Source organism: Lissotriton helveticus, chromosome 1_1, assembly GCF_964261635.1.
Source record: "Lissotriton helveticus chromosome 1_1, aLisHel1.1, whole genome shotgun sequence".
Lineage (NCBI taxonomy): Eukaryota > Metazoa > Chordata > Amphibia > Caudata > Salamandridae > Lissotriton > Lissotriton helveticus.
Genome location: NC_136057.1, coordinates 1,554,162,872 through 1,554,177,635, shown reverse-complemented (window position 1 = coordinate 1,554,177,635; position 14,764 = coordinate 1,554,162,872).

The window sequence follows — 14,764 nt, the reverse complement described above, 5'->3', positions numbered from 1 at the left end:
TATAACTGAACTACAAACTGGAAAACAATGCTATAAAGGTAAAGGACTATTACAGCAAGCACAAATCTCCTGTAGAAACATTGGTGATCCACAATCATTCACACCAAGAGCTCGGTTAACGCTATACAGAATAATAGCATTACTATTTGATGATCTGAGATCTACCCAATATGATCTTTCCTGATCAGTGATAAACTCAAAATAAGAATGTACATTCACTTGGATAGAAATAATCGTGACCTCTGAGTCGATATGGAAATGTAAGCATAGTTTATCAAAAATTAAGGTAAGACAAGTGCATCAGTAAATTTGCATGAGGTAAAAGGTAATATAAATAGATGTACCAAAGCTCAAGAGTTTAAGAAGGGACATGAAATATGCCAGTTCAAGCAGTCTGCCATCAATGTAGAAACCACTAGGTGCATATGGCTTATGAGTTAGTTCAAAAAGGAAAGCCAGGTGAGTTTACATCAGGCAAATTCAGAATTTCCTAGAAATTTTCGGCAAATCTCTTCAACTGGATAAACAGCACACATGTTTATTCCAACCAGCAACTGCTAATCTTCTTCCCCTCCTTTCTGTTCAATCAAGCAATATTATATTCTTAAAGTTCAGGGGGTGGCACCTCCTGGAGTCACCTCATCTGATCAGACCACTCATTTTATTGTTCAGTTCGCATTAGTGTCAGGCGACATAAAAAAAGGCAGAAAATGCAGAGAAATAGATGGGACAATTATGCAGTCCTTCAGCAATCTAATATGTAAAACGTTGGACCAATGCCCCTTTTGCAAGAGCAAATAAGCAAGTTCAAGAGGACAGATTCTCAGGCAGCTGTTCGGGCTTGTAATGAAAAATGTAGGAAAATATCTTGTATAGTACATGATAAGTCACAAAAGGAAGCAATGTTTCACGTTATTGGTTATACTGAGGAATTCTCTCATGAGCAGTAGACTCAGCGAGTCAAGAGTCTTCATGTATTCAGGCAGGCCCACATTAAATTGAACTAATTTAACGTAAAATATATGTATGATTATTGGACATATGTTAAAATAGAATATAAAGATCTCATGGTTCTAATATAATTCTGATGCATCTTAAATCATGTAGTGTGGTTACAAGTAACACATATCAGTATAATAAATTACTACGTTTTGAAAGTAACAATTTGCAAATATGTTTCAAATCAAACTATTAGAAACACGTTTTAACGGTATAACATTAGTACATGTGTAAAATACAATTTCTGAAAGTTTCACAAATGTATCATCAATTAGGAATGTGTGGCACCTACTTTCTTCGTCATTTTTGGTGCACAAGTTTATGCATGAAAGATCAATGTTATTAAAATTCTTCATCATAATCAGGTTTAATAGTAATATTTGACTACTTACATTAGTTATGCACATATGAAACGATCATACTGAAAGATGAGAGGTAAACTCCATACCATGAGGGTTCACCATTTACACATTTCTAGCACAAGTTAATGAAATAAAGTACTTTGTTGATTAATAACTTACAGTATATATTATTTGGGTGAATGATATCATCTAGTCTACATCTTTACTGTATGTTTTTATGATGCAGTACCTAGAAATTCCCTTATCTTGTCATATTTTCCTGAACGTGTAGTTGGTGCACGTTTTTATTTTTCTCCCAGAAATGTCATAATTCAGTTTCTCATGTCTTTGAAAGTTTAAATGTGATTCTCTCTTCAACAATTTCCCCTTTGATGGTGAATAAAGCCATCACATTCGTATCCTTATCTCATCTGAGGCCACTTTATAGTTCTGTTGTTCTCATTAGTTTTAGTCCAGATTGCTCAAGAGCTTTAATCTTATCATAATATCCACATTGTGTATTTCCTAATTCTATCTCATCTCTCTTTACCCCTCGTGTCTATTTCTTAGTTTTTAGGCATCTGTAGATTTTGACAGAAATAACTATTATTAGTAGGCAAGTATCGATTGTTAGTACAGGTTTTAAAATTTGTCCCACAAATCTACTTTCAAGGTTAGTAAACGGTTTTCCCATTGCAGAAAATCCCTTTCTAATCAATTCCCAAGCACCATCAGCTTTTAATTTGCTTAAATATTTTTCCAGGTGTGAAATGCTAGTAATATACCCTTTCAGATCTTTACTCTTATTAGGGATATAAGTACAACATTTTTGCACATTCAGCATTTGACAGACTCCGCCTTTCTTTGCAAGGAGGACATCAAATGCAAGATGGTTTTGGAGCAACATGGATCTCATAGCAACCATTTCAGTATATATGGCTAGGAACCCACCCGCAGTATCAGTTGACAGCTTGTCAACTACTGTAGAAAGGTTTCGAATTTTTTGAGAATTTAGTATCACCCCAACTGATGGATTTATTCTCTCAAATATATCTAGTATTATTTCAGCCACAATAGCACCACCTTTTAGTTGGTTATGTTTTACTTAATTGGTTTCATCAGATTGAGCCACTTGATAAATTTTTGGAAAAACTATTCCAATGTAACAAGATAAATATAATTTGTTCGGCAGCCTGTAATAGGTATTTATTCCCAAACATTTGGAAAGTTTGGTCACATTCGCTGGAACCAACAAAGTTACTATATTCAGTTTTGCACCGTTATATATTTAGCTTTCCTTTATGTTGCCAGTCTAATGATATTGTACCTGGTGTTCATTTAAGTTTAATTTCAGGATCTCTAAGAGCCCATGGTGGAATTTTCGTGTGATTTGCGACTTTATCCAAGATATCTCAAAGTTTGAATTTGAGTGATTCTCTGAATTCCTTTTCCACTATATGCAATAGACAAGTTAGATTGTGTTGATGTACAGTAAACACAGAGGGAGAAGTTGCTCAGATAAGGGGCTAGACAGACCCAAAGAAGTTGGAATCAAAGGTCCAACCGGATGGATCTCAGTGCGATCCGAGTGTTCAGATCAAAGTGCCCACACACGCCTGGTAGGGTGGCTTGCTTCATCATTGGGCACTTCTTGTTAAGCCGGAGCTGCAATGCCTTATGGGCAATGTTAGACCTGTTACCATTTTCTTGAGTCTCTCTTCCATTTTACGCTGTTGTCTCCTCTGTTTTTTATATGTTTTTTGCTGGTTTACATGCTTTGGGCACTGTGCCACTGCTATTCAGTGCCACAGCGCAAGTGCTCCCTATTGTAAATTGTGTAATGGATTAGTGACTCCATGATTGGCTTATTTGATTTACTTCTCAGACCATAGTACACTGCACCATGTGTGCCCAGGGCCTGTAGATCAAATGCTGATAGTGGGCCTGCAGCACTGATTGTGCCACTCACAGAAGCATCCTGCAAAGTGTGTCTCAGGACTGCCATTGCAAAGCATGTGTGCAGTCTAGTACTGCCATGTTGTCTTGGTAAGTGTACCCACTTACCAGAACCTAAACCTTCCCATTTCTACATGTTAGCCACCCCTAAGGTATGCCCAAGGGCAGGATGCATTGTAAGTAAAAGGTAGGACATGCCCTGGTGTGTATGGCATGTCCTGATAGTGAATTACAGCCAATTTCGTTTTTCACTATTGCAACCCTGCCTGTCCCCATAGGCCAGAATGGGCAGTTTTGATTATAACATATTTTAATCCTAACTGACCCAGGGAACATGGTGGAAAAACACATTTAGTGTGCCTGAACTCAGAATGTTAAAATACATATTTTAGTGAAGGTGATTTTTACATTCTGTGTTTGAAAATACCACTTTTATAAAGTAGGTATATTCTTACCTAACCATTCAGCCTGCTCTGCTAGGTTGAGTATTGCATATCTGGTTTGTGAGTGGCAAGAGGGCTTGGGCTCCAGCAGCCTGAAGAGTCAGGGCTGGGATGAGTAGAATTAATGTGCATCCTGTTTCTGACTAGTAAAGGTCACTAGTGATTCTCTCTATCTAGATACGTGAGGCTTTATGGTTTAGAAACCACAAATCCAAAAAAATCTATGGCACTACCATTAGATGTCATAGGCGAGAAGTAGGCTGTGCGCATGCGTCAAGCTCAAACCGTTCGTTGTAATCTCTGGTTTAAAAACAAGGCGGCTTCCCATGGCTGGTACCTCCCCAGACAGCTTAGTTGACCGCCAGAGGTACAGACGAAGAGGTAAGCGCAATAGCCCCATGGTTACTTTGTTATGAGTGGTGTGAGTCATTGATGATTATCTGGCTCGAGTGTTGTGAAGACGGTTATGCCTATACTTGCAGGCGCGTTTCCTTGGTCCACCATGACTCCACCATTACTTTTAGGTGGGTGCCTCCATACGAGTAAATGGGATTAGGAACACTCTATAGCTTTCTCAGATATTAGAGTGAAGGCAGGAAATTACTAGCGATATTTTAAACGACATATTGACGGCATAAAACACCGCAATTGTCAGATCCCGCCTTCATCCTCACACGATTCAGGTCAGGCATTTTTCATGTGCCACTCCGTTTTTGCCCATGTGGAGTTGGCGGCAGAGAGTGGCGCAACAGTGGTCAAATAGGAGGTAAAGGCTTCCTCGTTGTGCCACCAGATTTCGTTGGTCAGCGTTCTAGTGTTCGCTGACTGTCCGCCATTTCGTGCGCGAGAGCCCTCTGCTCTGCGCACTTCAACTGTCGCTTTGAGTTGGAAGGTCGCGCTTCCTCAGCGCTTCCGAATCTGAACTGTAATTAGTCTTTTGAGGGCTTTTGTTCCAGTTTTTTGGGCTCTTTGGTATATTACGAGCCTCTCAGCACACTCGGCCATTATTTCTGGTTGATTAATCGGCCCGTGTGCAAGTCCCGTTTCTTGTCCGTTCAGAGGCTTCATTTTCTTTCCGCCTCTCTTCACCGTTCAGCAGTTTTTCCCGTCAGACTGTAAATTAAGTTCCAGCATTCGTGCCAGTCCTGTGGTGTTTGGTTTCCTGGCAGCAACTTTGGCGTTTGAAGAGTTCCTGGGCATTATTCCTGACAGCAGTTCTGAAAACGACAATGCAGTAGGATTGCTCATTGCTTTGTTTCTTCATTTGTGAACTCTCTTGTGTTATTAAGCCTGCATTAGCCTTTGTGAAACAGCCTTATAGCCTAGGGCTGACCTGCTATCTCATTGAACTTCAGTTGAGATATTCTTCTGGAACATTTATCAGTAATCTTCATAGCTTCCTGCATCTTCCAGTCATCATTCCTTTGAGCGTTGTAAATGGGGTATTCATTGTATGCATATAATTAATACTGCTGTCTACCAACATTCCTTCTTCCTACAACCTGCAATCTATGAGCACTGAACTGTATGCATGAACATTTCTAGGAAGCATATTATATATCATATGAAGAATTAGAGAGCAGCAAATTCCACACTTGAGTAAGGTAAATTGAGCAGCTAGTGGATACGAGTAGTGTAGGAAGCCAATTCTTGTGGGAACTGTATTAATGATGTGCTTCATATTTTAGGTGCAGTTGGGCCATCGTAGAAGAGTCCTTAGGCATCAGTGTGGCAGTCTCTCTTGTCTATCCACTTCCCCTTTCCCTTCCGTTCCTGGTCTTGGAGAAATCCGGGTCCAGGGAGGTGAGGGAATTCGGAATTACTCAACAGGGCTCCTCCCTCAAGTCATCAGCTTCCACGGAAAAGCCAAGAGTTCAGGTACACTTCTGACAGATTGAAGTGCCTCAATTCTATTCCGTCTGAGCAAGATGGCTGAGGGATTAGATGTAAAAGCGCTAGCCTCTATTTTGGAAGGGTTGCAGAAACAACTTAGTGAGACTAGGGAGGAGGTTAGAAAATCTAATCAAGAGGCAAGTTTTCTTCGGCAAAGAATTGATCAGATGTCCTCAAGTCCTAGTCCTAATTTTGGGAATTTAAGAGCCCCAGGGTTTGATCCTTCCCCAACTGCTTCATCGTCCCTTACCACTCAAGTAGTGCATGCCATGTCCCCCACCATTCCCTTGGCAGCCCCAGAGAGGTTTCAGGGGGATCCCAATAAGGCGCAGATCTTCATGACTCAGTGCTCTCTCCATTTTTTATGTAAGCCCATTTTGTTTAAGGAGGATCAATCCAAGGTGGCTTTCGTGCTCTCTTACCTGAGTGGAGACGCAGCTTCGTGGTCTATGCCATTGGTCTCCTCTAATGATCCTGTGCTGTACAAGTTTGAAGATTTTAAGAAAGAGTTCTTACGAATTTTCGACAGAAGAACCATCTCCCAGACTACTGATAATGAACTATTGGATTTGAAACAGGGCAATCGAGAATTGGTGGCATACCTTGCTCAGTTCAATAAATTAATTGTGGAAACGAATTGGCCTCCTGAAAAAAGAGCAGCAATCTTTTACAGAGGCCTCAAGGATGAGTTGAAAGATGGATTGTCGCAGATTCCCCAGAGACCCACGGATGTGTCCGAGCTCATCGATCTTGTGCTACAAATTGATCAGCGTCAGTCTGAACGTCGTAGTGAAAAGAGAAAAGACTTTAAGCCAGTCCCTCCTAGATTTGATCGTGTTAGAGCGGAACCGGTTAAGAACTCTGAAGGGGTTGTTCCTGAAGAACCTATGCAAATTGGCACAGTTCGTGGTCCGCTGTCCAAGGAAGAAAGGGAGAAACGCCAAATGGGAAGGCTCTGTATGTATTGTGGACAGTCTGGTCATTTTGTCCGAGAATGTACCAAGAAACCAAAATCTAAGCAATGGGTAAAAGACAGGCTCCACCAGTAGACGGAGTTGCTCTGGTGGGAGCTCCTTTTGAGTCAACTCCCAAACCTCAATCATTAGCGAACACTCTCCAGTCAGCAGCTCCACATCTGATCTTGTCCTGCAAAATTCGCTTTGGGGAAAACAGAGAAGAAGAGGTCGACATCATGTTGGATTCCGGTGCCACGGGGAATTTTTGCGATATCCAGTTTGCAAAAACTATGGGCATAAAATTTGAGAAGAAACCTAGGCCGGAGGCGGTTAGAGCAGTGGATGGTACCAACTTATCATCTGGTCCTATTGTCTTCGACACCGAAGCAATTTTGGTAGTAGGTCCCGGAGAACATCGAAGCAATATCAGTTTCAATTTAATTGACGCGCCTCAATTTCAGATGATTTTGGGATTACCGTGGCTCACAGAACACAATCCACAGATCGATTGGTCTAGGCGTACTGTGGAAATGAATTCAACTTTCTGTCGTGAACATTGTTTCTGTGAGCAAATTGAAAGGGTGCAGACCACGTTGTCATCCAGTTTGGCTGATCAAGCACAAATGATTTGTGCGGTAGAGCTTCCTGAGATCCCCTCTGAATACCAGGATTTGGCAGAGGTGTTTAATGAACAAGAAGCCAGAAAATTACCACCTCATCGGGATTACGACTGTCGTATTGAGCTGGAGCCAGGAGCAACTCTGCCCTGCAGTCGTATTTATGCGTTGTCTGAGCCAGAGAATTTGCATTTGAAGGAATACATTGAGCAAAGTTTAGAGTGCGGATTCATACGACCCTCCCAGTCTCCTGTGTCTTCGCCTCTCTTCTTCATTCCCAAGAAGGATGGTTCTTTGAGAACCTGTATTGATTACAGAGCTTTAAATCTAGTGACAAAAAAGAATCGCTACCCGTTACCTCTCATTTCTGAACTCTTAGATCAGGTCAAGAACGCTTGCATCTATACCAAGTTGGACCTTCGAGGAGCGTATCATCTTGTTAGAATGGCAGAGGGAGAGGAATGGAAGACAGCCTTTCGAACGCGGTTGGGGTTGTTTGAATACCAAGTCATGCCCTTTGGGTTATGCAATGCCCCAGCTGCCTTCCAGCATTTTGTAAATGATGTGCTTCGAGAATTTTTGGATAGATTTGCTGTGGTCTACATCGATGATATCCTCATTTTTTCGAATAGTTTGGAGGAGCATGTCGGACATGTTAGAGTGATTTTGGAGCGTCTGTTGGAACATCACCTGTTCGTGAAATTGGAGAAGTGTGTTTTTCATTCTTCAAAGGTGGAGTTTTTGGGATTTATTCTGTCTCCTAGAGGGGTTTATATGGACGACTCCAAACTCCAGGCAATCAAATCTTGGCCAGCTCCCAGATCTGTGAAAGAGATACAAAGTTTTTTGGGATTTGCCAATTTCTATCGGAGGTTTATCCAAAATTTTTCGGAAAAGGTGGGTCCCATTACCCGCCTTTTGAAGAAGGATGCGCGATTTGTTTGGGGCCAAGATTCTGAAGATTCTTTCCAATTGCTAAAGGAAGCGTTTGTGTCGGCCCCGGTCTTACAACACCCGAATTTAAAAGAACCTTTTTACATTGAAGCAGATGCCTCAAATCTGGCCATAGGAGGAATCCTTTCCCAACGTCATAATCAGACGGGCCAGTTACATCCTGTGGCGTATCATTCGCGGAAACTATCTCCTGCGGAAATCAATTACTCCATTGCAGACAAGGAACTACTGGCCGTCAAGGATGCCTTCCAGGTTTGGAGGCATTATTTGCTTGGGGCAAGACATGTGATAACTGTTTTCACAGATCACCGCAATTTGCAATTTTTGAAATCAGCTCGAACCCTCACACCTCGTCAATTGCGATGGTCGCTCTTCTTTGCAGATTATGACTTCGTGTTAACCTACAAGCCTGGATCTGCAAATGGAAAGGCAGACGCATTATCCCGCCTCAGTTCAGAAGAACAGAGTGAAAAGGTTTCTGAAGGATATATCATCCCACAAGAAAAGGTCGTAGCAACTGTGGCTGAAGATGACCTGGGAAAATTAATCAGGGAAGAATTTCAAAAAGAGAAATTTCATAATTGGCTGGCGGAAGGAGAGGATCGTGAAATTCGAGAGGGAAAACCTTACATTCTGGGAAAGATGTTTGTGCCCAGTGAGGAACTGCAAGAAAAAGTCATTCGGCTTCTACATGATCATCCACTTGCTGGACACAAGGGAGAAGTCAAGACAGTGGAATTGGTGAAGAGGACTTTTACCTGGCCTGGAATGGAAGCTCAGGTGAGACAGCACGTAGCCACTTGCGAGCAGTGTATCAAGGGGAAGAGTTCTAGACAGGCTCCTCAGGGTTTACTCATGCCCCTGCCATCAGCTCCGTCCCCGTGGCATACTATCCTCATGGACTTTATAGTGGATTTGCCCTCCAGTCAGGGATTTTCTGTAATTTGGGTGGTGGTTGACCAATTTTCTAAGATGAGTCATTTCATTTCCCTCAAGACCTTACCCACAGCCCCACAACTAGCCTCTTTATTCATTCAACACATTGTCCGGTTGCATGGGATTCCGAAGGTTGTCATTTCTGACCGGGGACCACAGTTTGTTTCTAGATTTTGGAGGTCCTTTTTGAAGGGGTTGGGGGTGGATTCTCGTCTGTCCACCAGTTTTCATCCAGAAACAGATGGACAGACGGAAAGAGTAAATCAGGACCTGGAGCAATATCTTCGTCTGTATTTGATGGATCAGGAAGGAGAGTGGCCTTCGTTATTGAGTACAGCGGAGTTTGCTTATAATAACTCAATTCATTCAGCTACAGGTTTCTCTCCATTTTTCCTAAACTCAGGTCGTCATCCCAATATGCTAGTTGGTCGGGAGGAAGTGGAGGTCCCAGCAGCTGCAGAGGTGATTCAGAATTTGCAGACAGCTTTCCAGTCTGCATCTCTCAATCTATCCAAGGCAAAATCAGGATACAAGAAACAAGCAGATAAGAAACGAAGAGAAAGTCCAGTTTTTAAGGCTGGGGACCTAGTTTGGATTTCAACTAAACATATGAGATTAGTGGGGAACCGAAAATTTCAACCTCGTTATGTAGGTCCATTCCCAGTAGATCGTATGATAAATCCAGTTAGCGTGCGAGTAGTGCTTCCAAAATCCATGAGAATCCATCCCACTTTCCATGTCTCTTTGGTCAAACCAAGTCCACCCGATTTGAGATGTGAGCCATCTCCATCTTCCGTTCGGGTGGAGTCGGATCAAGAGTTTGAGGTGAAAAGAATTCTGGACTCCAAATTGAAGAGGAATAGACTGTTCTACTTAGTGGATTGGAAGGGTTTCGGCCCTGAGGATCGTTCTTGGGAGCCCAGTTCAAATGTACACGCTCCCAGACTGGTATCTGAATTTCACAAGACTTACCCACAGAAGCCTAGAGAGGGGGTTTTAGTGGGGGGTACTGTCAGATCCCGCCTTCATCCTCACACGATTCAGGTCAGGCATTTTTCATGTGCCACTCCGTTTTTGCCCATGTGGAGTTGGCGGCAGAGAGTGGCGCAACAGTGGTCAAATAGGAGGTAAAGGCTTCCTGGTTGTGCCACCAGATTTCGTTGGTCAGCGTTCTAGTGTTCGCTGACTGTCCGCCATTTCGTGCGCGAGAGCCCTCTGCTCTGCGCACTTCAACTGTCGCTTTGAGTTGGAAGGTCGCGCTTCCTCAGCGCTTCCGAATCTGAACTGTAATTAGTCTTTTGAGGGCTTTTGTTCCAGTTTTTTGGGCTCTTTGGTATATTACGAGCCTCTCAGCACACTCGGCCATTATTTCTGGTTGATTAATCGGCCCGTGTGCAAGTCCCGTTTCTTGTCCGTTCAGAGGCTTCATTTTCTTTCCGCCTCTCTTCACCGTTCAGCAGTTTTTCCCGTCAGACTGTAAATTAAGTTCCAGCATTCGTGCCAGTCCTGTGGTGTTTGGTTTCCTGGCAGCAACTTTGGCGTTTGAAGAGTTCCTGGGCATTATTCCTGACAGCAGTTCTGAAAACGACAATGCAGTAGGATTGCTCCTTGCTTTGTTTCTTCATTTGTGAACTCTCTTGTGTTATTAAGCCTGCATTAGCCTTTGTGAAACAGCCTTATAGCCTAGGGCTGACCTGCTATCTCATTGAACTTCAGTTGAGATATTCTTCTGGAACATTTATCAGTAATCTTCATAGCTTCCTGCATCTTCCAGTCATCATTCCTTTGAGCGTTGTAAATGGGGTATTCATTGTATGCATATAATTAATACTGCTGTCTACCAACATTCCTTCTTCCTACAACCTGCAATCTATGAGCACTGAACTGTATGCATGAACATTTCTAGGAAGCATATTATATATCATATGAAGAATTAGAGAGCAGCAAATTCCACACTTGAGTAAGGTAAATTGAGCAGCTAGTGGATACGAGTAGTGTAGGAAGCCAATTCTTGTGGGAACTGTATTAATGATGTGCTTCATATTTTAGGTGCAGTTGGGCCATCGTAGAAGAGTCCTTAGGCATCAGTGTGGCAGTCTCTCTTGTCTATCCACTTCCCCTTTCCCTTCCGTTCCTGGTCTTGGAGAAATCCGGGTCCAGGGAGGTGAGGGAATTCGGAATTACTCAACAGGGCTCCTCCCTCAAGTCATCAGCTTCCACGGAAAAGCCAAGAGTTCAGGTACACTTCTGACAGCAATAGAGTTATGTATACCTCTGTTTATGGCTCAAAGGTGTAGGGTTTGTTGTTAAGTTGCAGGAGACGGCACTTGCACTTTTTACCTATGCCCAAATACTAATTTGTAGATGTGAAGGACAACTTTGTAATTTAGAAACTTCAAAAAAATAGAAAGATTTACATTCAGAGACTATCAGCAGTCACTTTTCATCTCAGATTGCTAATTGAGCAGAAGGTGTTATTAGCTTTAAAGAATGTACATATCACACAATCTTAGTATCACAATCTGTGATTACACATCAGTGATACATGATTTACATTGATTGTGTAGTACTTATGTTGTAATATAACAACAAAAATCGTATTGTTTTTAGTCTTGTCGTATGTGTGTGTGTGCATGTGACTCCTGTTAGGGAACCATAATGAGTGTGGTATTTTCCCACTTTTTCTCACAGAGTGGTGACTCCTTTTCCCTGATCCGCAGCCAGGTGAGGTGAGGTATATTCCTCATGCATTTCGGGTAAGAAAGAATGGCATGTACTCATAATCGAGTAAATGTAGATGACAATGAGAATGTCACTGCAGTAAATTATGCATCCATTCTCTTCACTCTGTTATAGATGCCATCAGCATTACGGGATTTGGAGAGGAAAGGTTGTACATTCCTGATTACAGGTGATATGGTTGTATCTGTTCCAACCGTTTCATTTGTACTTGTATTTATCACAATTTGTTATATTATTATTTTTGTCATATTTGCAGTAGCGATATAGTAGTGGTTCTGAAGTAGGCATGGGACAAAGGTTTTCCTTATATGCTGAAACACGTTGACCTTTTTTCAAACAACAGACAGTTATTTGTTATAAACTGTCGTTTGCACTGTTTTTAGTTTGGGCTGTGAGAGTTAATAATAAAGGTTGGTTCTCTCATAGGTCAATTTTAACTCACTTATTACCATATCATAGTACACTGCATTTCCTTCCCACACAATTCAACTGCTCACATCTGGAAGTCCAGTTAGAAGTTTAGTGTCTCACTGATAATCCTGAAGAAAACATCCTCGGGCTCCCCTTTCCCTCTGAAAGGGTTGTAGCCCTTAGTGCAACTTGTGTGACACCGAGAGGAGACCCAGATGGTGAAGCATGTCCCTATTGGTGAGTGATGGGAATCAGTCCCCTTGAATAGGACTTTCCATGTTAGCAGCCTTAGCCAAGGAAGTTGGTGCATACATTTTTTTGTTCAAGACTTCTTGGTGTTCAAACTACTAATTTTAGACCTGTGGATATCTTTGTTGTATAAGTGTTATGGATTGTGGCGATTTATCCATGCTAGGTCTTTAAAAATTGCCTCAGACCATATCTAAATTGGAGTGTTTTTCTGGGATTAGTAGGACCTTGGCTGAATGGAGAGTAGGGGGCGTAAATTTCCTTTCACTCCACTGAGCCGCATAGAATAGGGAGTAGTAGGAGGAATTTCCTTTCAACTACCTAGGCCAGGTCTGCTTTCAACAATGGTGTCTCCACCTCCTGCCAGGAAGCTGCACCATTGAGGACTGAACTGGTTTTAGCCAGGTACAGACACACTCTGCCTTCAGAGAACAAGGGATTTAGTAGTATAAATATTGGGGCCAAGACCCCAAGACTTTAGATCACTTCTGGGAATCGGAATTAACCTTTGCCAATGAGAAGAACTAAAAGAAGCTGAAGGATTTGACTTCCCATGTGCCAGTGTGCTTTTTTCTGTGGTTGGCCTGCATTGGTTACTTATTTGCCAAGAAAAGGAGAAGGAGCTTTTATTGAACATTCATCATCTTAAAGAAGAATCTTAAAGGACTTGAAGTGTGCTTGCCTCCTGCTGAAGTCTCAAGGATACAAGACTTCACCACCAGATCCCCCCTAAATGTCCTTGCCGGAAATTCTGTCTGCAAAAGCCTGCATATTGTTGGGAGCTAGGAGCGTGACGCAACAAGAAGAAACGTGTCGCCGCCACAGTTGTTGCCGTTGCATCACAGGAGAAGCGTGTCTCCGTCGCAGCTGTTTATCTTTGGATCACCGGAGATGCATGTCGCCACCACAAGGGTCGCCGTCACATCAATGGAGAAGCGTGTCGCAGGGCCTATCATGGCTCAGAAGTTCTCTAGTAGCCGCACGGCCATCTGGCATGCACGCATCACCTTCACATCGTAGCATCGCATCAAAGGCGCCATCTTATTGCATCGCACCAGATCATCTGATCGCATGGAGGCCCCATCTCGTTACATCGCACCCGGAACACAACACGACATCGACGCATCACCTCCTCTCCATTAAGGAACAGACGCATCGCCTACTTTGAGCAAACATTGAGGAACTGACAAATCGCCTCCCCCGAAGCAAGGTACAGACGCATCACTCTCCCTGCGAACCTTTTGTTTATCTTGCAATGCACATCCAACGGTACTTTGTGAGAAATGTGTCCATCATCTTTGAATTAAGCTCCTTTTACCATTTAAAAGTCATTTTCCTAATACTGTATTGTGGGTTTTTGTCATTTGGGTCTTCTGTTAAGTCTATGTAAAGAATACTTATTTTTATAAAACCTGTGTAGTGTCCATCTGTAGTGTTTTCACTGTATTACTGTATGTGTTCACAAATGCTTTAACACTGCTACTGAGATAATACTTCCTGCTCGTGCCAAGCTACCACAGGGTTGAGCAGGGGTATTTAAGGAGGGTAGCCCCCTTACCCTGACTAGAAGCAAGGGTCCCTATTTGGACAAAGGTGCAAACCATTGACAACTAGAGACCCCCAGTTCAAACAGGCATGGATTCTCTTTGGCTGTAGGATAAGTGCATGTGAGGGGGTAATAGGGTGGTGATATAAAAGAGTCTAAGGAAACCAAGACAACTTTACTGGAGTAATGGTCCCTTGACCCGCTAAAAAAAAGGAAGCTATCTGAGGTATGTACATTAATAGCGATGGTATGAGTGAGGGAGGGTCAGCATGTTTCATGCCGCAATTGTCAGCAAGGTCAATTGACATATCATCGGAATGGTGCCTAACCTATATAATATGGAAGTAGCGTTCACAATTGAGTCTTGGATACCCACTGACACAGTACATATTATTGTACCTGCTGCAATGCAGAGAGGCTGATTCCACCCAGTAATCAAGAAAGAAATGCCCCTTAGGTGGGGCAGAGGGGCATGACTAGCTGCAGATAAAGAAAATGTGGTACTTGCAGTACATTTGCCCAAGATCTACTCTCTTCTCCTGACCTGCAGGTTATATTGTGTCAGTGTGCCTATGCAATATCTAAGCTTTGAGTGAGTTAAAAAAATTCTCCAATCGTTTTGACTAGTTGTATATCAGGCACAGGATTTAAATGCTTTCTAATAGGCACTTCAGAACAAACTATTAGTTAGAATAATAATACTGAAATTGTGCTATGAAAA